General features: G+C 39.4%; 1 protein-coding gene across 29 annotated transcripts in view; it reads right to left on the bottom strand.

Annotated features, from left to right (window-relative positions):
• Positions 1-25297, bottom strand: part of EPB41L2 (erythrocyte membrane protein band 4.1 like 2) — a 257797-nt gene that overhangs the window by 151759 nt on the left and 80741 nt on the right. For 4 of the 29 annotated variants that reach the window (XM_089332678.1, XM_089332682.1, XM_089332684.1 and 1 more), the window contains exon 2: positions 23419-23537. The exons of the other annotated variants lie outside the window; for them this stretch is intronic. The gene's annotated coding sequence lies outside the window, so the exon portion shown is untranslated. The remainder of the gene's footprint in view (positions 1-23418; positions 23538-25297) is intronic. 29 annotated transcript variants of the gene reach the window in all.

Genomic DNA, 25297 nt, shown 5'->3' with positions numbered 1-25297 from the left:
TCTTCCCATCTACCAATCCTCGTGCAAGGCTATACTTTTTTTTTTTTTTTTTTTTTTTTGACAGGCAGAGTGGACAGTGAGAGAGAGAGAGAGACAGAGAGAAAGGTCTTCCTTTTCCGTTGGTTCACCCTCCAATGGCCTTCACGGCCGGCGTGCTGCGGCAGGCACACCGCGCTGATCCAAAGCCAGAAGCCAGGTGCTTCTCCTGGTCTCCCATGGGGTGCAAGGCCCAAGCACTTGGGCCATCCTCCACTACACTCCCTGGCCACAGCAGAGAGCTGGCCTGGAAGAGGGGCAACCAGGACAGAATCCGGCGCCCCGACCAAGACTAGAACCGGTGTGCCGGCACCACAAGGCGGAGGATTAGCCTATTGAGCCGCAGCGCTGGCAAGGCTATACTTTATGAACAAACATGGAGAAAAGTTTTATGGCTCTACAACATGGATGGACTTCAGTTCATCTATATAATTTTGTAACAGTCCACAATTCAAAAAACTCTTCTCATTCCTGCTTTTGCTCCAAGGCTATAGTTCTCTTTTGACCACACACTATCACAGAAATGTCTCTCAGACTCTAAATCCACAATAATTTGCACAACAGCATGCTAGTCATCTGCAAAGTTTCTGTCCTACGAGATATCTTAGCAATGTGAGGCTCAGATGTTAAACTGCTCTAAACACAATTAGACTTTTTCAAACGTAGTATTAGCAACTAAGATAGATTTAAGGGACTCTTGGGAAACAAATACGAGTATGACCCCAGATGTTTACAGTGTGCATGGAAAGGAAGAGGTACAGGTGCAAAGGAAGGAAAAAGGAAACAAGAATTAAAGGGTTATGGGTGGGACTCTAATCAGAAAGTTTCTGTTTTGAAAGCATCTTAAAAGTATTAGGGCAAAGCTCTTTCCAAATCCTTTTGTTTTTCTCCCCTTTTAAATGAACAAAAGTCAAAAGCATTACTTTAAAAATTATACAATCAGGCTGGTGCCGCAGCTCACTAGGCTAATCCTCCGCCTTGCGGTGCTGGCACACCGGGTTCTAGTCCTGGTCGGGGCACTGGATTCTGTCCTGGTCGCTCCTCTTCCAGTCCAGCTCTCTGCTGTGGCCCAGGAGTGCAAGTGGAGGATGGCCCAGGTCCTTGGGCCCTGCACCCGCATGGGAGACCAGGAGAAGCACCTGGCTCCTGGCTTCGGATTAGCGCGGTGTGCTGGGCACAACCGGCCACAGTGGCCATTGGAGGGTGAACCAACGGAAAAGGAAGACCTTTCTCTCTCTCTCTCTCTCTCTCTGTCCACTCTGTCAAAAATAAATTAAAAAAAATTATACAATCAGACCAGTATAGTAATCCAAAAGTTACTTTAAGATTTTATTTAGGGGCAGCTTTGTGGGGCAGCAAGTTAAGCCACCATCTGTGATGCCAGCATCTCTAGGAGCTCAGAGTCCTGGATGCTTCACTTCAGATACAACTCCCTGCGAAATGCACCTGGGGAAATTGTGGAAGACAGCCCAAGCACTTGGCCCCTGCCACCCACATGGAAGAAGGGATGGCACTGGCCTGGCACAGCCTTGTCAGTGGCAGCCATTTACAGGGTGAACCAGTGGACAAAAGATTTCTCTCTCTCTCTCTGTCAGAAATTATCTACTTTTGCCAACTTGAAAAAGAAAACAAAATAAATGTGTGTATGTGTGTGTGTGTGTATCCCAAACAGCCTATTGGACACAGCTAACTAAATCTATAAAATGGAGCTATCCTACCTATGTAATGAGATTGTTGGGAGACCCGGAGGAAGCTCCTGGCTCCTGGCTTCAGATCAGCACAGCTCCGGCCACTGTGGCCAATTGGGGAGTGAACCAGTGGATGGAAGACCTCTCTCTGCCTCTCCTTCTCTGTGTAATTCTTTCAAATAAATAAAATAAATCTTTAAAAAAAAAGGATAAAGAGGAGCTTATTGGGCAGAGTATAAATGGGTATAAGGACCTCAGAGTGAGAACAGTAAATCAAGGGTACAGAATCACAGAAGATAAATGTACTGTAGAGAATAGTGAGTATATCATCTGCCTGGAACACAGAGTGGAGAGTGGCAGAGAGAGGACAAGAGAGGATAAAACCAAATAATGCAGAATCACTATGCTAAAACTCAGAAGTTTTTACTCTATCCTTAGCTTTGCATTTCTGGAGAATAACCTTGGCAGCCATGTGAGAACAAATGACACAATGAAAGGAGCAGTCAGGATGGTGCTCAGGTGACCCTAGAAACTAAGGCAGAGGCAATAAAGCTGCAAACCTAGAGACTAAGGCAGAGGCAACAAAGATGCAAATGAAAAGATGAACTCCATAAGTATTTAGTGGGTAAAACAGACAGAACTTGATAATAAACTGGATTGTGAGAATAATGTAAAACAAAGCTCCCAGGTTCCTGGCAGTCGGAGGTCTCAGAGCAGTGTCATTAACCTAGAGAAAAACTTCCCCCCAAAAAAGTAGGAAACAGAGACAAAGGAAATGAAAGCTTTCACATTGCAGGCGTTCAGACTAAAGTGTGTAGGTGACATCCAGGTGGGTATCAGAAGGCCAGCTGGAGATGTTTCTCCATATGACAGAGGCTGCATTTCCATACTAAGATTTGGAACTACTTGGTCAATCCATATTATCTGAGGCACATGCACCCCCAAGCAAAACAGAATAAGGAAAATGTTCATTATACATTCCCAGCCAGAGAGAGAAAGGAACCTATCAAAGAGGCAGGGAAGAATCAGCACACAACAGAGACGGTAAACCCAGAAAGTATTAGCAAGAAAGAGCCAAGTTGGGAGGGGAGGCCAAGGTCAATGGCAGATTATTTGAGGTACTCATAAGAGTTAAACAGTGTTTTAAGACTGCTGTCACTTCACAGAGCAAGTTTGGTGGCAAGTGGAAGAAAAAAGCCAAGTGGCTAAAGAAAAAATAATGAAGAGAGGAAGGTATGAGATAATAAATATAAATTAATCTCTGAAGTCTAGCAATGAAGAAAAGGCTAAAGAACAGGCAAGCAGTAACTACCAAACATGTAGGGTTGAGAAAGATGTTCAGGTATAGGGGATATTTATTTGGGTTGTTTTGTTTGACAAAGGCTTTTTATGAGACAAAGATGGGAGAGCATCAAGACACAAAAGACCAAGAAACAAAAATGGATGAAATGTAGAAGACCTGAGGATAAAGGATCAAAAACCACACAGAGGAGTTGAACTTGGGATAGCAGGAGGGACATCTCTACCCCAGAAAACATGGAAATGGCAATGGGGTACATACATGGGCTGCAAGAGCCTAGGTTTTAAAGGAACACAGGAGTAGATCCAATATTCTGTTCTCTATCTTAAATAACTGATAACTTAGGAGTATTTATAGGAGAGGAAAAAATTGAGGAGAAAATGGAAACTTTTGGTGAAAATATGGCCAGTTTCCTAGAATATATTCAATGATAATCTTCCTAGAGTTTACATTCTAAACACATGGCTCAAAACAGCTTAAACTGAACAATTTTCAACATGAGAAGTCATTGGTGTTTTAAATCTTTCCAACTTTGTTTAGAATTCCCTGTGTAACCTTCGATCTATTACCTTAATTTGTAAACCAGTATATGAGTTCTTCAAAAAAAGTTCATGAAAAATATATATTCTGAAAAACAAATGCTTTGTACCAAAACAATCTTTTCCACAAACTTTTTGAAGTATCCTCATATTAAACTACCCAGAAAAATATTGTCAAATGAGTGCCAATCTTCTCAACAGTACAGAGGCAGTAAAGAAGTTAAAAAATAACACTGAAATGGCAAGGCTTGGTAGGGTGGTAGGGGGGAGAGTTACTGTTTTCATCATGCTGTGTGCCAAGGGCTTAACAAAATTTATTTCATGAGATACAATAATTACAACTGTAATGCCTATTCTAGAACTATGAAGCCTGTGTCTCAATAAAATGCTGGTTGAAAAGACAAGATAATGAAGACCACCATCACCACCAGAACCCCATAAGAACATGTGAAAGGTTATAAAACAAAACTCCTTTTTATAGACTTGAATCCTTTCCAGGGTGGGCCTTTAAGGCATTCTGACAGTGCACACAAATACTATCTCTGGAACAAAACCAAAAAGCCACAGCTGCAAGACATCTTCCACTGAAGTTGTAACTGACTCAATAGCAGTTCTTCCTTTGAGCATGTCTGTAAAAGCCAGAAGCAGAGCTATTTTCCCCTACAAACTGTTTAGTGGAATGCTCTCTTCTGATCCAAATTGTAGCTTTATTAAAAAAGCTAAAATAGCACGGCCCTTTTAGTTTGTAAATAAAATTTGAAAAAAGCACCTATAAATGGTTTTCATTTAAGAAAATGGTTGCTTCACATGGTTTTCTCATTAACAAAAATCCCCAACTGACCCAAAACTAAACTGAAATACATGGTGATAAACATGTTAAAATTACAATCGATCACCACAGCAAACAAGAAATTTGTATTTTCCATGGCAGAATTTTTTTTTTGCCAAAACCTCTAGGGAGCAACATTGATGCAAAAATTTTAAATAATTCGTATTTCTATTCAAAGCTATTGATTTATTTTTATTTTATTTAAGCTCCTGAGATCTGAATATTTATGACAATTAAAGATTTAAAAATCAAAGACATTAAATTAGAAATAACCCCAAAAATAAAAACACAATTCAGGTAACCAAATCAATGCTTTATTTTATGATACTCTTGTCACTTCAGTTTTGACTACATTTCTATAGCAACACCAACAAATGTTCCTACACAAATACTTCTACTTCTGCAGCCAAGACAAAAACTTGTAACTACTTCTGTAGTTTATTTCTGTTTGGCTTCCAACAAAAAAATTAGCCTTCCTAAACTTCAAAACTTAAAACTTCAGTACATAACAGTTGTAGTTAACCACAAATGGCAGATATTCTCAAATCTTCAAAAAGGGAAGTTAATAACAGAAAAGGCATAATTCTATTGCTTCTATGACAACAATATAGTCTGAATTAAAACAAAAAAAAAGGACAGAAATAAAATAATTACCAACAAATGACTCACTTGGAGGATTAGCTAAATTCTAGAGAAACAGAAAATTGAACACTTTGTGCCAAATGTAAAATGAAGAATTCAATATTCCAAAGCTAAGAGATAAGCAAGTTTTTCTCTCTGCTTCAAACATACTTTCAAAATTGCTTTTTGTTGGTGCCATTGTTTTGAAGTAAACAAAATATTTCTAATAGGAATAGATGTGCCTATTCTTTTTTTTTAGCTTTTATTTAATGAATATAAATTTCCAAAGTACAGCTTATGGATTACAACAGCTTCCCCCCGATAACGTCCCTCCCACCCATAACCCTCCCCTTTCCCACTCCCTCTCCCCTTCCATTCACATGAGGATTCATTTTCGATTCTCTTTATATACAGAAGATCAGTTTAGCATACATTAAGTAAAGATTTCAACAGTTTGCTCCCACACAGAAACATAAAGTGAAAAATAATAGATGATTTTTTAAATGATGATGAAATCAGATCAGACCTATTGTCATATTTAATCCCAGTGAGAGTCAAGTTGGGAATTGATAAAGAAGAAATTTTTTTTTTTTACAGAAGATCAGTTTAGTATACATTAAGTAAAGATTTCAACAGTTTGCACCCACATAGAAACACAAAGTGAAATATACTGTTTGAGTACTCGTTATAGCATTAAGTCTCAATGCACAGCACATTAAGGACAGAGATCCTACATGAGGAGTAAGTGCACAGTGACTCCTGTTGTTGACTTTACAAATTGACACTCCTGTTTATGGCATCAGTAATCTCCCTATGCTCCAGTCATGAGTTTCCAAGGCTATGGAAGCCCTCTGAGTTCTCCGATTCTTATCTTGTTTAGACAAGGTCATAGTCAAAGTGGAGGTTCTCTCCTCCCTTCAGAGAAAGGTACCTCCTTCTTTGAAGACCTGTTCTTTCCACTGGGATCTCACTCGCAGAGATCTTTCATTTAGGTTGTTTTTGTTGTTGTTGTGTTTTTTTTGTTTGTTTGTTTTTTGCCAGAGTGTCTTGGCTTTCCATGCCTGAAATACTCTCATGGGCTTTTCAGCCAGATCTGAATGCCTTTAGGGCTGATTCTGAGGCCAGAGTGCTGTTTAGGACATCCGCCATTCTATGAGTCTGCTGAATATCTCGCTTCCCATGTTGGATCACTCTCCCCTTTATTTATTCTATCGGTTAGTATTAGCAGGTACTAGACTTGTTTATGTGCTCCCTTTGACTCTTAGTCCTTTCATTATGATCAATTGTGAACTGAAATTGATCACTTGGACTAGTGAGATGGCATTGGTACATGCCACCTTGATGGGATTGAATTGGAGTCCCCTGGTATGTTTCTAACTCTACCATAGATGTGCCTATTCCATGAACAAGTTCTTCTGAGTGTTTTACAAATATCCTTATTTATAGTTCAAAAATATCTCTGCACAAGTATTATCAAGTTCATTATACATTCAAATAAAATGAGGCTCATAAAAGTTTAATAACTTCTATTAACACATATGGGATTCAAAATTGTATAGTGGTTAATCATTAGTCTTGGAGTTAGACAAACCTGAATTTGGAATCTGGCACAATCCTCTAAAAAATATATATGAGGTAAACACAAGATTTGATTCCAATTCTATTTTGTTAGACATGCTATGGAAATTATAATGGGATACTTAAATAACTTCCCAGTTATAACTCACTTTACTGCAGAAACCACCCTTGACATAAATTCTCACCTACCCACATCTCACATTTGCACATGGACTAAATTTACTAAATAAACTAGGACTTTATTTTATTCTCAACTTGGTCCCAAAGTTTCTGAAGGACAGCCTAAAGGAAAGTGGAAAGACAAGTAAAAAATATGGATCTTTCTAGTTTTCAAACAATGGACACTTATCTGGCATTTAATGGTAATGGTAACTTTTTTTTCCCCCAAAATCTGAGAATTATCTGGGGACATCAAAGACAACTAACTGAAAAGCCATCCTTATAAATATGTGAGTTAACTGTAAATGCATTATAAAAAAACAAGTCGGATGCCTACGGGGAACCACACTACACACATGCTAGCTTTCATAGAACAGTTCTGATTTCAAATAATCTATTCCACTGTCTTCAAGAAAACTTACACATTCCAGATCACACACACTTTTTAAAATTGATATAACAATCACGAGATTCAGAAGTTTGGAACCAAGTGATCATTAAAAGCTAAAAGGAGAAGAAACACACAGAAATTTGAAAGAAAGTTTGGAATAATACTGGTAGGGAAGAGGGACTGGAACATTTAAGAGAACAGGGAACAGTCCTAGAGCAGAAAGATAAACAACATAATTTTGGAGGGGTGGGGAGGACACAAAGCTAGTGATGAGAAGTGGTAAACAGGGCAGGAACTTGACCACTCCCACTGGATCAGAGCAACATACAAGATGAATCTGAGGGAATACCAAGACAGGACACTTGCAAAGATTGAGGGTTTTGAAAGGCTTGGATAAGGGCATTGGGCTAAAGAACACAGAGGGTGGAGGTGGTAACAGTTTTACTAAGATAGCATACAAGTCACCCATTGTAGGTGCACAATTACAACGCTTTTAAGAGTCACAGTTGTGTAACCATTACAACAAACAATATTCTTTTTAAAAATTTTTTTTTATTTATTTATTTGAGAAGTAAAATTACAGGGAGAAGGATAGGGAGAGGGAGAGAGAAAGGCCTTCCATCCATTGGTTCGCTCCCCAAATGGCCGCAATGGACAGAGCTGTGATGATTCTAACCCAGGAGCCAAGAGCTTCTTCCAGGTTTCCCATGCAGGTAAGGGGCCTAAGCACTTGAGCCATCTTCTACTGTTTTCCAGGCCATAGCAGAGAGCTGGATCAGAAGAGGAGCAGCCAGGACTAGAACCAGCACACATATGGGATGCGGGCACCATGGGTGGAAGCTTAGCCCACTATGCCACAGTGCCAGCCCCTCAACAAACAATATTCTATCAGATTCATCACCCCAAAAAAGAAATCCCAAACACATATTTTATAATATCTGATGCCAAATCCACACAAACATAACACAAGAGAAATCTATAAGCCAATAGCCCCTATAAAAATACAGGTAGAGATCCTCAAAATATTGGCAAACCAAATCCAGCAGGATAATAAAAAAAAAAACAAGCAGAATTTATTCAAGGAATACAAGGGCAGTTCATCAAAGGAAAACTGACCATATAATAAGTCACAACAGAAATGAAAGAGGGAAAAAAAATAAACAGATCTTCTCAACAGACACAGAAAAAGCTTTTTACAAAATCCATAGTCCCTTCATGATTTAAAAGGGGGGGAGGGGGCATCTACAACAAAACCTACCTCTAATATTGTAATTAATGTCAAAGATGGAAAGCTATCTTCCTAACATCAGGAACAAGATCTTCTTATCACTTGTATTCAATTTTGTAATGAAAGTTCAAGCCAGGGCAATTAGGCAAGAAAAAGAAATAAAAAGCATTAATTTTTTAAAAAACATCTAATAATAGGAAAGGAAGAAGTAAACTCTCTATTTGCAGATGACAATCTTATCCAAATATACTTCAAGGAGCTCATGGGAAAATGGAATTAAAAGATATATTTTAGTGCAAAAATCTGAAATCCATGTATAGCTTGCTTATAATATCATTTTCATGAACTTTGAGGACTCCTCATATGTATGGATTTCAAAAATTTTTACACCAAAATAAACATCTTTAAATTCCACTTTACACAAACTTTGAAGTCCCCTATCATACAGAAAACACCAAAGAATCCAGAGGGGATCAGTAATAAAGTAACTCAACAAGATTGCATGATACAGGATCAATACAGAAAATGAATTTGGGGGGTTCAGCACTATGGTGAAGCAGGTTAAGCTGCCACCTGCAGTGCCCACATCCCACACAGGCACCTGTTCAAGTCTTGACTGCTCCACTTCTGATCCAGCTCCCTGATAATCAGCCTGGGAAAACAGCAGAAGATGGTCCAAGTTCTTGGGGCTCTGCACCCACGTGGGTGATCCGGATGAAGCTCCTAGTTCCTGGCTTTGGCCTGGCCTGGCCCTGGACAAAGCAGCCATTTGGGGGAGTGAACCAGCAGATGGAAGACTTCTCTTTCTCTGCCTCTGCTGCTGCCTCTGCCTCTCCCTCTCTGTAACTCTGCCTTTCAAATAAATAAATAAATCTTTAAAAATATTTTTCCATAAAGCATGTGTTTCTTTAGAAAAGGAGTGACTAAAAAAATGAAAAATAAATTGCACATTTCTATACATTGAATAATCAAAAACAAGGAGCAACTCAGCTTAATAAAGTGTAAAACACATAAGAATTAATTTAACCAAGGAAATGTAAGATTTGGATACTGAAAACTAGAAAATATTGTTGAAAAAAATCAAAGACTATCCAAATAGATGAAGATATCCCATTCATGGACTCAGACTTAATATAGACAGGTAAGGTGGCAATATTTCCCACATAGACCTACAGATTCAATGAACTCCCTACAAAATTCCAACTGTCTTTTATATAAAAATGAACAGACTAATCTTAAAATCCAGAAGTAAAAGAGACCTCAATGATCCAAACTAATCCTGAAACAGAAGAACAAAGTGCAAGGATTCGCACATCTCAGTTTTAACATTTAAACAGCTGCAGTAATCAAAACATCATGGCACTAGCATAATAGACCAATGGAATAGAGAGTCCAAAAATAAACCATGCATATATGGCCAATTGATTTCAACAGAGGTGATAGAGCTATTCAATGGGGGAAAGACTGTCCTTTCACCTACCGGATACCCACAAGCAAAATAATGATTTTGAAGCCATGACCTCACACAGTACACATAAATTAACTCAAAATGAACTGAAAACCCAAAGGTAAGGACAAAAACTATAGAACTCGTAGGAGAGAATATAGATGCAAATCTTCATAACTTTGAAGAAGGCAGCACATTCTTAAATATGACACTAAAAACACTAGCAATAAAAGTAAAAATAGATGCAAAATTAAGAAAAGATCTCAAAGGACACTACTAGGAAAATGAAAAGACAATCCACATAATGGGAAAAAATGTTTATATAAACCACATATCTGATAAGGGTTTAATACCTGGAATATATAAACCACTCGTGACTCAACAAAATGACAACTCGCTTAAAAGTGGGCAAAAAATTTAAATAGATGTTCCTCTACATCACTCTGCCTTTGAAGTACATAAATAAATTCTTAAGAAACAGTGATGATGGTACACATTCTGAATATAATATAAATCACTTAATTATACACTCTGAAATAAATAAAATAGTAAATGTTGTCTTATGTGAATCTTGTTTAATTTTAAAAAAAGAATGTTGTCCAATTTGGAAATCCTTCATAAATGGAATCATATCATATGTAGCCTTTTGCATCTAGCTTCTTTCACTCAGCATGTTTTCAAAGCCATCCACAATGTAATAGTATATTTCATTAGTATACACCAATAAGATTATATTTTGTAGCTATATCACTTATTTATCTCTATCAGTTGCTGGACATTTGGGTTGTGCCTACTTTCTGGCTATGACGAATCACACTACAATTAAAATTAATGTACAACTTCTTATGAAGACATATGTTTGCCTCTGTTGGGTACATACCCATGAGTAGAATTGTGGATCAAATGGTAACTCTAAGTTAAGACCTTTGAGGAAATGCCAGACTGTTTTAGAACTTGGCTGTACTGTTTCACATTTCCACTAGCAGTGTACATGGGGCCTGAGACCTGAACATCTGAGTGTGGTCAAGCAGGATGATCACTAAATGTTGCTGTAGGGTGATACACTGGGGGAGTCTGAATTGGGAAGACCCAGGCAATGCCCAAGTGGAAAGTTACATAAATAGGCTCTGGCAGAAGTAGCACTACTAGTAACAAATCAGAAGTTGGGATTAAATAAAGTTCACACAAAAAATTCACAGGATTTGGTATCTAAACAGCAAATAAGTAACTTTAAATACTGCCAAGGTTTCAAGCCCAGAAGACTGGAGAGACTACGAGATAAGGCTACGTAGGCATACTGAGTGTAAAGTGATGATGCGACATCTAAATTCTTGGAATAAGATGACAGAAATCCAGATCAGAGGTGTTATTTTAGGAGTCACCCTACAAGTAAAAAAGAATGACCCTAATTCTATCACTTGCTACTATTAATAATCTTCTACTTTATTTGCAAACAAGTGGCTATTCCTGAAAGTTTTAGTAATATAACGATAGAAATAGTGCTTCTTAAAGTCAGGCTTTCCTTAGGGAAAAGGGAGAGATTAGGACACCCAAAGAAACTAGAACTACATAAAGTCTGTGTAATGATAGAATTCAAAGTGCTATAAAAATGAAATATAATAGATACAAACTACTTTCTCAAGAAAGTAGAGTCAGTCACTTACATTTGTCAAATGAGAACTATGTGGAAGGAAGTGACTGTGCAGGATAAGCCAACAAAAGAACACTGGCTCCAAACCAGCTCAAAAGGGCAAAAAGTGCTAAGAATGAAGGACAGACACCCAGTATAAGAAGATTCTTTAAGCACCCATTCATTCACCAAATAATTATGGAGAGTCCAGTAGGTACCAGACAATTATGAATACGGATGAAAAAAAGTGCCTTTGGTAGACATATTGCATACTTTTCAAACCCCTTTTCCCTCCTCTGGGTTTTTTTTCCCCCAAGACACCATAGTAAATATCTAAATGACTTGTCAATTCTTTGCCACTGTTAGGGCTTGTGTTTCTTTGGCTACCAATCTCTAAACTGATGAGACAGTGCATTTTGAGCTGGTTACAGTATTTCAATAGGGTAGGTGTCAGTAGAATGAAGTAGATAAGTTCAAGAAAGATACAACTAGTACAACAACCAAAAGACACATAGCTGAAGATATATGGAAGTTTAGGGAGAGAAAAGGATAGAGAGTAATTAATTGGACCTCCAAGTCAAAAGTCATTCACTGAAATAGTTATAGGAGGAGTAAAGGGTTAGAAACAAGTTAATGAGTTCCACTTAGACTGGATAACAATAAAATAAAGAGGTATAACCGATAAGCCAAAAATGGAGATAAAATGGAATCAGAGAATTAATCTAGAGGAAGACAAGAAACAGAAACAGTTTTGAGAAACAGTAAACAAACAGCAAGATTGTGTCCAATCACATGAATAATTAGGTTAAAAGTAAATAGTGTATAAGCAATAATAAAAAGGGAGAGATCATCAGACTGAATGAAAAAGACCAGATGCTATCCTATACACAAGAAACCCACATTAAAGGTAAAGACTGAGAACAAAAGAGGTGATATGAAGAAGCAAATTGTAATGTATACAGTGAACTACCAGTGGCAAAGAAGAATTGGTTTGTTGACAGTATAAACTGAAGTGTTTTAGGGTGGGTGTTTGGCATGTGGCTAGGATGCTACTTGGGACGCTCGCATCCCACAACTGCAGTGTCTGGCTTTGAATCCTGGCTCTGCTCCTGATTCAAGCTTCCTGTTAATGTGCACCAAGGGAGGCAGCAGGTGATGGCTGGAGCCCCTGCCACCCACATAGCAGATCTGGATCATAATACCAGTTTCTGGCTTAGGCATAACCCCAGGTGCTACAAGCACTTGCATAGTGAACCAGCAGATGGGTGTCTTTGTCTGCTTCTGTGTGTCTCTCAAATAAATAAAAACATTTTTTAAATAAATTCAGATCAACTGGGCTGGCATCCTGGTGCAGCAGGCTAAAATACTGTTTGTGACATATAGGGTGCTGGTTCAAGTCCTGACTACCCTGCTTCTGATCCAGCTTCCTGCTAATGACCTGGGAAGGCAGCAGATGATGGCTGATATACTTAAGTCTCTATCACCCACACAGGAGACCAGGATGGAATTCCCAGTCTCCTGTCTTCGGCCTTGCCCAGCCCTAGCTATTGCACACATTTGAGGAGTAACACAGCAGATGGAAGGCATTTCTCTCAGAAACTAAGCCTTTCAAATAAAGAAATAAAACTTTAAAACAAAATTTAGGGCTTTAAAAGAAATAAGATACTGTGTTTCTTGTGAGAGTGAAGAAAAAAAACCATAGAATCTAGACAAAAAACTCATAATAATATAAATTAGTGTACTCTGTATACTAAGGGCATACAATTAGATGCCCTAAGAGTGCTTACATTCTAATTAATTATACAAGTAAATTTTAGCTACTAGACACCACAATCTTGGTTCAAGCCCATGACTTAGAAATACCAGAATCATTCTGAATCTAAACGGTTGATTTTGTGACTGGAGTAATTCTTTTTCTAGCCCTATTTCTACTTCTCCCATCTACCAGGTTAGTAACACATACCTGCACAGCTGTGTCCTCTTGCACATTCATTAAAAAAAAAAAAATGCAGTCATCTGGAGGCCAGGGAGCCTTAAGAAATCAGTGTGTTGACCAAGTAAACATTTACAAGAGTTTTACAGTTTATAGAGCCTTGACTCATTCCCAATTACATTCTAATTTAAAACACTGGAGCTAATTAATGTCAAGTTCATGCTTCATGCAATAGGAATCTCTTATTATTGGACACCTATATTTCGTTTGCCTTCATAAATCTAACAGTACAATGTTTTTGTTCTTTGATTTACCAAAATACCTTTATTCCTTAAAATAGCAACCTCCAGTATTACTTGAACTTCACTAGATATGTATTTTTTTTACCAATTTTTAAGGTTTTAAATTATGCCCAATAACATTCAATCAGCATTGTGAGGCCATCTGCTACTATGGAAGAAGGAAATGATACGAAGATGCCCATATGTCTAACATGGTATCTCTGCTTCATTCCTCTTCAGAGGCACTTAGTTTTCATGAAAGAAAAGCATAGGAAATTGTCAACATTTCATTTTTGAGAAGACTATGAAAAGTTCATATCCATGGTTATAATTTGTTTCTCTTGGATCTAAACATACACCCACCCATTGGCTTTAGAAAAGTGCTTGGACAGAAATATTAGGAGAGTGATACTTCCTGGAAGTCTCAACTGGATGAAAAAAAAAGGTATCCTTTCCAGGAAGGGACAGCCAGTAAGAAATAATACAAAAGGTCTCTTATAAAATTTTTTTCTTATAAAAAAGATACATTCGTTTCTTTCAACAAATATTTCTGGGGCTGGTGTGGTTAAGCCACCACCAGCAACACTAGCAAACCATACAAGCACTGGTACAGGTCCTGGCTGCTCCACTTTCAAATCCAGCTCCCTGCTCATGCACCTGGGAATGCAGTGGAGGATGGCCCAAGTGTTTGGGTCCCTGCACCCACATGCAGACCCTAAAGAAAACCCCTTGCTCCTGGTTTCAGCCTGGCTCAGTACAGGCTGTTGCAGCCATCTGAGGAATGAACAAGTGGATAGGAGATATTCCCTCTCCCTCCCTTCCCCTCTCTCTCCCTCCTTCCTTCCCTACAACTCTGCCTTTCAAATAAAATAAATCTTTAAAATACATATTTATATATATATATATTTCTTGAGCAACTATGGAGAGTGATTTACAAAAGATTCACACTGTTTGATACAGATTCCATTAAATACTATACAAAATGTTCCAATAAGAAAAATTATATATCCACAGTTTTGCAGGAGAAGCCCTAGCATGCCTCTTTTACCATTTACTTGCTATTAGGACTGGCTGCCTCTCCACATGAGTAATCAGATTCTCAAGTACAAAGACTTCAATCTTCCATTCACATCCTCCACAGCCTAACACAAAACCTGGCATGTAGTAGGGACATTTGATGAATGACTCAATAATTGCATCTAGAGGTCCACATTATGGCATAGCAGGTTAAGCTACCTACAACACCAGCATCCCATATAGGTGTCAGTTTGAGTGCCAGCTGCTAGAATTCCAATCCAGCTCCCTGCTAAATGCACTTGGGAAAGCAGTGAGAAGATGGTGCAAGTACTTGGGCCCCTGCACCCGAATGAAGCTCCTAGCACAGCCTTGGCCATTGTGGTTATCTGGTGAATGAACCAACAGATGGAAGATCTGTGTGCATGTGTTCGTGTGTGTGTATGTGCTTGTGTGTGTGTGTGTGTGTGTGTCTATAACTCTTTCAAATTAGTAAACAAAGTAAATCTTTACAAAAAAATTTGTGATTGCATTTAATTCCTCTGGGAGTATACAGCTACAAACCAAATCCCAGGCCACATATACACCAAAAAAAAAAAAAAACAGACCCACTTCACATTATCCTTCCTTATCTTTTCTAGGCTCAGTTTGTTTTTCATTTCTTTGTATGCATCAAAGCACATCAAAAAGTTCACAGAAAATGGAACTGAAAGATAAGTATGGAAAGTATTAAGAAAAAATAAGTATGGATGTCAAACATGGGTGTCAAATTATTTTAAACCAAAATAAACTTAACTTTTATTTAGATTCATTTTCCATGAGCTTTCTAAAGTACTCTCATATTTCTACTACTGACTTTGGGATTTTGTTTTTTTGTTTTTTGTTTTGTTGTTGTTGTTTTTAACTTTTATTTAATGAATATAGATTTCCAAAGTACAGCTTATGGACTACATTGGCTTCCCCCACCCCCCGATGACTTCCCTCCCACCCGCAACCCTCCCCTTTCCCGCACTCTCTCCCCTTCCATTCATATCAAGATTCATTTTCAATTTTCTATATATACAGAAGATCAGTTTAGTATACATTAAGTAAAGATTTCAACAGTTTGCACCCACATAGAAACACAAAGTGAAAAATACTGTTTGAGTACTTGTTATAGCATTAAATCTCAATGTACAGCACATTAAGGACAGAGATCCTACATGAGGAGTAAGTGCACAGTGACTCCTGTTGTTAACTTTACAAATTGACACTCCTGTTTATGGCATCAGTAATCTCCCTATGCTCCAGTCATGAGTTTCCAAGGCTATGGAAGCCTCTTGAGTTCTCCGACTCTTATCTTATTTAGACGAGGTCATAGTCAAAGTGGAAGTTCTCTCCTCCCTTCAGAGAAAGGTACCTCCTTCTTTGAAGACCTGTTCTTTCCACTGGGATCTCATTCACAGAGATCTTTCATTTAGGTCTGAATGCCTTTAGGGCTGATTCTGAGGCCAGAGTGTTGTTTAGGACATCCGCCATTCTATGAGTCTGCTGAGTATCTCACTTCCCATGTTGGATCGCTCTCCCCTTTATTTATTCTATCGGTTAGTATTAGCAGGCACTAGACTTGTTTATGTGCTCCCTTTGACTCTTAGTCCTTTCATTATGATCAACTGTGAACTGAAATTGATCACTTGGACTAGTGAGATGGCATTGGTACATGCCACCTTGATGGGACTGAATTGGAATCCCCTGGTATGTTTCTAACTCTACCATTTGGGGCAAGTCAGCTTGAGCATGTCCCAAATTGTACATCTCTTCCCTCTCTTATTCCCACTCTTATATTTAACAGGGATCACATGAAATTGGTATTTTGAATCCTCAGTATCCATTTGCCACACTGTGGTCTAAGCAGCTCAGTCACCTTATTTCCCTTTGAACTCTCAGCCTGGTACTTGGAAAGACTGGGTACAAATGTGTTTCACAATGAAGGACAACAAATACCAATGACAGATCATTAAATCAGTATTCCCAAGCTCTATACATTGTACTATTAGGACAAAATATTTGATCCTAGCCACCTTTCTCATAAATACCCTTAAAAAGGGAAATTCACACTACCATGTTTTACCTAGAGAGAAACACGAGATCTATACTAGAGTCAGAAATGTCATATAGCAGGGCCAAAACCGTGGCACAGTTGGTAAAGCCGCAGCCTGCTATGCCGGCATCCCATATGGGCGCTAGTTAGAGTCCCAGCTGTTCCACTTCCAATTCAGCTCTCTACTAACGTGCCTGGGAAAGCAGTGGAAGATGGCCCAAGTGTTTGGGCTCCTGCACCCACGTGGGAGACCTGGATAAAGCTCATTGCTTCTGGCTTCCAGGGTCTCGGCAAGGCCACTGTTGCCACTTGATTAGTGAACCAGTGGGTGGAAATTTCAATCTCTCTCTCTGCATTCCCTCTCTGTAACTCTGCCTTTCAAATAAACCAATCTTTTTTTAAAATGTTACATAGCAGCTCTAAATAAAATCTGAAATGAAGCTTCCTCAGACCAGAGAAATTAGGCTGTTTTCTGGAAAATCTTACATATTTCTAAAACACAGATATTAGTGTTTACACTAATATTAGTGTAACAGTAACTTTTTTTTTATTTGAGAGAGAGAGAGAGAGAATGATTGAGGCCAGTGCTATGGTGTAGCAGGTAAAAACACTGCCTTCAGTGCTGGCATCCCATATGGGCCCCAGCTTGAGTCCTGGCTGCTCCACTTTCAATCCAGCTCTCTGCTATGGCTTAGGAAAGCAGCATAAGATGGTCCAAGTCCTTGGGTCCCTGCGCCCACATGGGAGACTCAGAGGAAGCTCCTAGCTTCAGATCTGCTCGGCTCTGGCCATTGCAGCCATTTGGGGAGTGAACCCGTGGATGGTGTTCGTTCTCTCGTTCTCTCTCCCTCTCTCTCTCTCCCCCTCCCTCCTTCCCTCTCTCCCTGCCACTCTGTAACTCTTTCAAATGAATAGATAAATCTTTTAAAAAAAGTAAAATCCAAACAATGTACTTCCATCCACTTCCCCAAATGCCTACAACAGCCAGTGCTGGTCCAGAGTCAAAGCCAGGAGCCAGAAACTCAATCCAGGTCTTCCATGTGGGCAGCAGGATCGAATTCCTTAAGCCATCACCACAGCCTACCAGGGTCTGCATGGCAGGAAGCTGGACTCAGGGGAGTCAGAGCCAGCCATCAAACCCAAGTACCCAGATATGGGGTGCAAGCATCCTTACCACTAGCCAAAATGCCTGCTCAACAATAACTTTTAAAATGTTTCCAGTGGCTCTTGCAGAGGGTAAAGATCAAACTCCTCAGTATACTTTGGGATTCAGCACAGGCTGGCTCCAATCCAGCTTTGCAGTATGTCTGCTGCTTCTATTTCCCACTCCTCACACCCTCTGAACTCCAGCATTACTAGCCTCCTCAACACCAAATAAATGTTCATGCTTCCTTGTCTTTGTTAATGCCGACTTGTATCTGTCTAGACAGTCTACTTCCTGTGTCTACACTTGAAAAAAAAATCCAACCCCAAGTTACTATCACATAGGCAGCATGCGACCACACCTAAAAAGAAATCTGTTACTGATTTTTAAGCAACAGAATGCCCAGAATGAAACTTGAAGGGGAAGGATCCCAATAAAGGCATTTTTGGGTTTATGGTAGAGGCACAAATCATGAGGATATAAAAGAAGTCTGATAGGCAGGAAACCAACCTAGCAGGGAATCTCCAGCAAAACTCACTGGCAGAGTAAGCAGGATGCCAAGACTGAAAAAGTCAGGTTAGGGTGGAATAAAAGAAATAGAGCTCTGTTTCAAGAAGCATGAAGGAAATTCTCCCAGTGAACAGAACCAGGAGCAAAGATCAGAATCACATTTCAAGGACAAATGGAGCCCCTGAGCAATCGCTGCTTTCATTTACCTAGTCATCCATCCCATAAATCACACAGCTGATGACCTACAGAATATGATACAGCTATGCCACACATTAGGAGAGAATACATCCTGAGGAAAACCAATAATGGGACTCACTGCTGATACATGGGCTGCTTGGCAACAGAACCAGAGGAATGAACAGCACCTGCAGACTGTGTTCTATGAAAGGACACTGCCTTCAAAACCACCAGGGCAATGGGACTTTGTGTGGTCTGCCCTAAGTGAGAGAAGGACTGAGTCTGCACTTTTATCTATGGAAAACTCATCTATGACAAACAAGGACATATCTATGACTACATGGACTGAAAAATACACGTCTATATCATGAAGAAATAGATAGGAAAGTGTGTACACACACACAAGTATACCAGATCAAAAGGACAAAATGTAGCACTCTTAACAATCAACTTAGCTGCCTATCTATATTTCCATTACAAATCAGCAGTTATCATTAGATAAGGAAATTTGGCTTTTTTCCTCTATTATCTATTCATAAAAAGTAAATAGTATTCCCACTGGGCATCTGGATAATATATGAGGGCCTGAGACACTTTTATTCTTCTGTGAGGGTCTAGTCCGTGTCCACCAGTCCCCCTGAGAGGTTTCCTATCATTTAGACCCCTGGCTATGAAAGAACATCTATCTAAAGAAGGAGTTGGTTTCTGCCATGAAGTTTATTGTGACAAGATCCTGTCCTGTACCAATTGTATATTTATCTTTAAAGGGAACAGATGAAATGGCATGTCACAGGACTTGGAGTCATTATATAAAACAAGCCCAGCTGATGCTTGGAGATGTGTGTGTGTGTGTATATATGTATATATATATATATACACACACACACACAACACTGTGACCCCTGTGAACCTCTACCCCAGATGACAACAGAATCAGCTCTCGTTGGAAATCAGAGACTCAACTCTCCAAGACTAGTTAGTTATGGCTTATGTGATCAGATATGTAATTGTTTCAAAGGCTTCTTAACATTACAATATTGATTTATTAGTTTCCGTGATTCTGGAAATTATCTAAAATGATTGTCAGCCTACCTCATCTGACAAAACTTATGGGCAATGAATTTACACACTGTATAGCAATTCTGACTTTTCAAATGACTCCTTCTAATGAATAGATGCCCTGAGGATGTAACATTCCTAAAGTTAAGTTCTACAACCTTAAATGTACATAAAAGCATTCCCTTATTTAGCCAAATAACCAAAGATGATGCTGGGAGCAGATGTGTAGACTACAGTTGGGAAGCCCACATCCCACATCACAGTACTCAGGTTCGATTCCCAGCTCTGGTTCCTGACTAGCTTCTTGCCAATGCAGACCTGGGAGGCAGCAGTGATGGCTCGAGTGACTGGATTCTGCCACTCATGTGGAAGGCCCAGATGTGTTCCCAGCTCCCACCCTTGGCCCCTGATCAGCACTGCTCCCTTAGCCATTGCAGGCATTTGGACAGTGAACAGATGGGAGCTTTCTCTGGCTCACACTCTCTGCCTCCTCTCTATCCCTCTGTCTCTTTGCTTCTGCTTTTTAAATAAATTAACAACATGTTTAAAAGGATAAACATGGGTACATACACAAATTCGGAATTGGTTAAGATTACAAAATTGTAATTGATAAGTGTTTATTCCTCATATGTAGACACCAGTAAATTTTTGCTTCATTTGTGTTTTTCTATGTTACTGAGTTTTCTGAATAAGCAGATATTGTTACTGTAATTAAGAAAAAAATTTAAGTCCATTTAAAAAGCAGGATTTTCCCTTTAGTTCTATATTCTGGCTTAGCAATTTTTTAAAGGCAGTATAAAACAGGATGACTCAGTCCCAGCAAAGTTATAATAAACTGGTACTGTGCCAAGTGGTATAGATTTACCTAAAACAGAGGTACATTCATAGTATTCTTCTTCACTGGACTCTTAGAAGCAAGCACATGCTTTCAGACACTGTTACATCAGAGGACTTTTTTTTTAAGCTAGATTTTAACTGGATTTAAAAGAATGAAAGGAATTTCCTGGATTTTATCAGGGCAATTTCCCCAAAAGATTTTTGCCCCCTGCTTCTGCTTCTTCTTAATGAAAGGATTAAAGCCCCTTAGCAAATCAGAACATATATACTCGCCACTTAAAATGCTATTAGGAACATGTAAATTAAGAGGTCTTTTAAAAGCAATGCCCATCAGCAAAAGGCTCAGAGTTCCTGCTCAGAAGTAGTTGTTTGAACAGTTTCCTGTGAAGTCAGTCACAGTTTCCTACTAAGGTCCATCTGAGGTCACATCTGAGTGCAGGAGGGATCTACTTTCAGACCACACAGGGCTATGAAGAGATCAGGGAAGCAAATCAAGAAAGAGTCTGTCTTTGTTTGGTCATATGACAAGTATTACTGTCAAGTTTGCTCTGTAACTTCATGAAAATACCAAGCACAACACATGCACAATTTAGCACAAAACAAGAAGGACAGGGATACATTTTTCCCAACTGTAAAATGGCATCTGCAGAATGTCTCCGAAGAGTGACAAAGGCACTTTTTAGCCCCAACAAAGAGAACAATGTTTCCACTAGGACACTGCAGGACTACTGCATTTAGGGAGAAAGGCAGTAAAAATTAACACAAAACAGAACCATACATGTGTGTGACAGGACACCAGTTTCACTCTACATATGAAAGAAAAAGAATGCTTAATGTCTTAAAAATCGGGAAGTTTAAATATTAAAATTTGTAGAGAAAAATTACAACTAAAAATTTCCAAAAACTAAATTGCTTATCTCGACCTAACTAGTTTTTTAGATTCATAAATACTGCGTGACTGTAATTCCTGCTAATAAGATTGCTCATAAACAAGTTACACTACATTATGCTAAGCAAGCAACATGTATCTTTTCATTTAATTTCTCATGAACATTCTGTGAGAAATGTACTATTAATGCCTCCATCTTCCAGGTAAAAAAACTGAGGCTCAGAGACAGAAAAGAACTCAGCACAGGCAAATCTGAGTTCTAATCCTAACCTCTTCACTTAAAACTATGGAACTTTGATTTCCTTTCCAAGATACTCTTACTGTGAATTTCAAGACTATCAGCATCAAATATTATGTTCACATGGATTAAAGACAAAATTTTTAAAAATGAGACGGGAACTTTCCTAAAAGAAAATACAAAAATGGAAGTAGGAGCATAATGAATTAGGGGTAGATGAAAAATCAGGATATACCTTTTATTAAACTAAGTATGTATTGAACTAAGTAACTTTTTTTTTTTTTTTGACAGGCAGAGTGGACAGTGAGAGAGAGAGAGACAGAGAGAAAGGTCTTCCTTTTACCATTGGTTCACCCTCCAATGGTCGCTGCGGCCGGCGCGCTGTGGCCAGCACATCGCGCTGATCCGAAGCCAGGAGCCAGGTGCTTTTCCTGGTCTCCCATGGGGTACAGAGCCCAAGCACTTGGGCCATCCTCCACTGCACTCCCTGGCCACAGCAGAGAGCTGGCCTGGAAGAGGGGCAACTGGGACAGAATGCGGTGCCCCAACCGGGACTAGAATCCAGTGTGCCGGCGCCGCTAGGTGGAGGATTAGCCTATTGAGCCACGGCGCCAACTCCTAAGTAACATTTTCAAACCAATATTAAGAGGTACAGCATGCGAAATGCCTTAGGGAAAGCAAGGAAAAGGGATGCTAACAGCAGGATCACATACAAAATAAACAAAATATTAGATGGAGGTAAACTACAATCAGGACTTTAGGATGACCAATTATTCCTCACTTTTATCTGAAATTTTTGAGGTTAATTATCTTCAGTGGATAGCACCCTTAAAAACAAGTTGATGACTTTTGTATTGGGAAGAAAAAAAAAAGCTGCATAATTCTAAACAGACTCTAAGTAGAAAAAAAACAACAACAAATAAGCCACCAACAGGTAAATTTTACTTCCCATGACTATTCACATATCTCACGTCACCCCCACTCTGGATCCACCCAGAACGCTGCACCCCAACTCATCTTCCTCAGCTCCAGCTCAGATCACATCAATCCACTGTTTGGAAAACCCCGGCAATGCCACTGGTTGTAGAAAGCAAATCTCAGTACTTCCACCTGAAATGAAGAGCCCTCCAGGCTCTGACTTAATCCTTCTTTCTAGCTGCTCTGCTCAGCTCTAACCGGGACCCATTTTTCCAAACAGTTTGCTCTTGGTACTTTCTTTTCCCATGGTGCCTCACATTGCTGAGCTTCTAATATCCTATAGGGTAAAAACAGTAAAAAGTAGAATAGTGTCTTTAAAAAAAATTCAGGCATTACTATAATCTATCATCCCTGCATAATATTTATCAGACCAGGATAGGGAGAACCTTCCTTTCACTGGTTAAGTTGGCATTGAAGTTGCAGTAAAAATGAAGACAAGAAATGGCTGGAAAAGTGAAATGCACCTATCCAGGAAAGCAGCAGCTAAGGCTATCACAACTGAGCCAGGAGACAAAAACCCACCATTACTTTATTCTTCCAGAACCCCTCAAACATCATTTGTCATGGTTACACATAAAGTTTAGGTTATCTCTATGTAAAACAGCTTGTCTTCCAGGAAACCTGGCCAACCCAACCTTCAAAAAACCAAATCTGTACCACACTTCAAGCACTTCTACAGCTGCTTTCTCACTGGCCTGCATCTTCTGTTTACGTGTGCAGCATAAAAGTACCCCAGAAGATCATTCTCTCATAAAAGAATGGCACCAAATAACTAATACCACTACTCTTCATGCATCAAAAGTGAATAGCCCAAGAAAAACAATCAACTCACATTTATTAGGTAACGCTGTCACTGGACAATCACAGATGTTCTCAGAACTCACACCTGCAGCCCAGGTCTGGGATCACTGCCAGCACCTTGCTCACTGGCACCACACAATCCAAGGACACCTGGATTAGGATAAACCCCTTAAGTAGCAGTGCTGACACAATTCAGTCCTAGTGCTTAAGTCAGAGGTGGCCTAGCCCCATTCAGGAAATAATGTGATACTAGAACCTAAAGCTAAGCATGAATATCTTTAGGAAGTAGCAGTACTTTTCCAATCATAATATTAATTATCAAATTATTTTATCCTTTCTGCAGAATGAAACAAAAATATTTCCAAACGAACTTAATAGTACACAGATACATATCACCTAAATATAATGAATAATAAAGATTACTCAAAAGAAACGAGATCACACTCTAGCAACACAAGCAGCTTTCTATACAAGTAGTTCACAACTATAAACTTTTCTTTTGTAAGGGACAAGCACATATATGTATGCAGACACACACATCAAGCAAGTCTACTAGGTCCACGAAGGGTATGGCTGCTTTTCTGTGCAGCTCATGGGCTTGGTCACAATCTTTGTCCTAACAACTCCACAAAAGAACAAGCTGGAGAATGAGAAGGCCTCCAATGTCTTCTCTGAGGTGAGCTTCTAAGAGACAGACAGAGTGCAAAGCAGTCAATCAAAAAGGAGATCTTGGCTGGCACTGCGACACAAGCAGCCCGGGGTTCTAGTCCCGGTTGGGGCACTGGATTCTGTCCCGGTTGCTCCTCTTCCAGTCCAGCTCTCTGCTGTGGCTCGGGAAGGCAGTGGAGGATGGCCCAAGTGCTTGGGCCCTGCACCTCCATGGGAGACCAGGAGGAAGCACCTGGCTCCTGGCTTCAGATCGGCACACCACCGTAGCGGCCATTTTGGGGGTGAACCAACAGAAGGAAGACCTTTCTCTCTGTCTGTCTCTCTCTCACACTAACTCTGCCTGTCAAAAAAAAATTTAAAAAGAGAGAGATCTTTTATATTCCACAAAATAAATGTTTTGGTACAACACTAGAGACCAAGTACAGCATTATAGTAAGATCGAGTGCTGACAGAATTTCCTTAAAAAAATAATTCTTTGTAATTCTGTTTCTTCTTACTTTATCTTGCCACTCGGGCCAGTTTCCGTCATATTTCTCCAACACTTAAGTTGTCATCGGTAGTGGAGTTTCCCCACCCACTCAAATGATTAGAAAACTCTCTGGAAAAGAACCAAAAGTATAATCAACTTGGCCAAATGACATGCAGAGTTAGACTCCACCCTAATTATTTGGCTATTTATCCTGCTATTTCTCAATCCTTTCTTCCTTTCCTTTCCTCCCTACAAATAGATCACAATAATGAAATGATTTCTTCCTTCTCTATTCCTTACTCCTCAGATATTCAACATTAAATTTCTCCATTCTTCCCATGTTGGCTTTAATTCTCTCAAAATAAAGAAAATCAAGAAATGCATTAAATTTATAGGGGCTGGCACTGTGGCGCAGTGGGTTAATGCCCTGGCCTGAAGTGCTGGCATCCCATATGGACACCAGTTCTAGTCCCGGCTGCTCCTCTTCCAATCCAGCTCTCTGCTATGGCCTGGGATAGCAGCAGAAGACGGCACAAGTCCTTGGGCCCTGGCACCCGCATGGGAAACCCAGAGGAAGCTCCTGGCTCCTGTCTTTGGATCAGCACAGCTCTAGCCATTGCGGCCAATTGGGGAGTGAACCAATGGACGGAAGACCTCTCTCTCTCTGCCTCTCCTCTCTCTGCGTAACTCTTTCAAATAAAGAAATCTTTAAAAAAAGAGAGAATAAAGAATGTAATATTCTAAAGATTTTTTCTTACAGGGATTTTTCCAA

The sequence above is a fragment of the Oryctolagus cuniculus genome, chromosome 5 (assembly GCF_051225735.1).
Source record: "Oryctolagus cuniculus isolate XC-2025 breed Fujian yellow rabbit chromosome 5, ASM5122573v1, whole genome shotgun sequence".
Lineage (NCBI taxonomy): Eukaryota > Metazoa > Chordata > Mammalia > Lagomorpha > Leporidae > Oryctolagus > Oryctolagus cuniculus.
The sequence above is the reverse complement of the archived record's forward strand: the minus strand, read 5'-3'. Positions and strand labels throughout refer to the sequence as shown.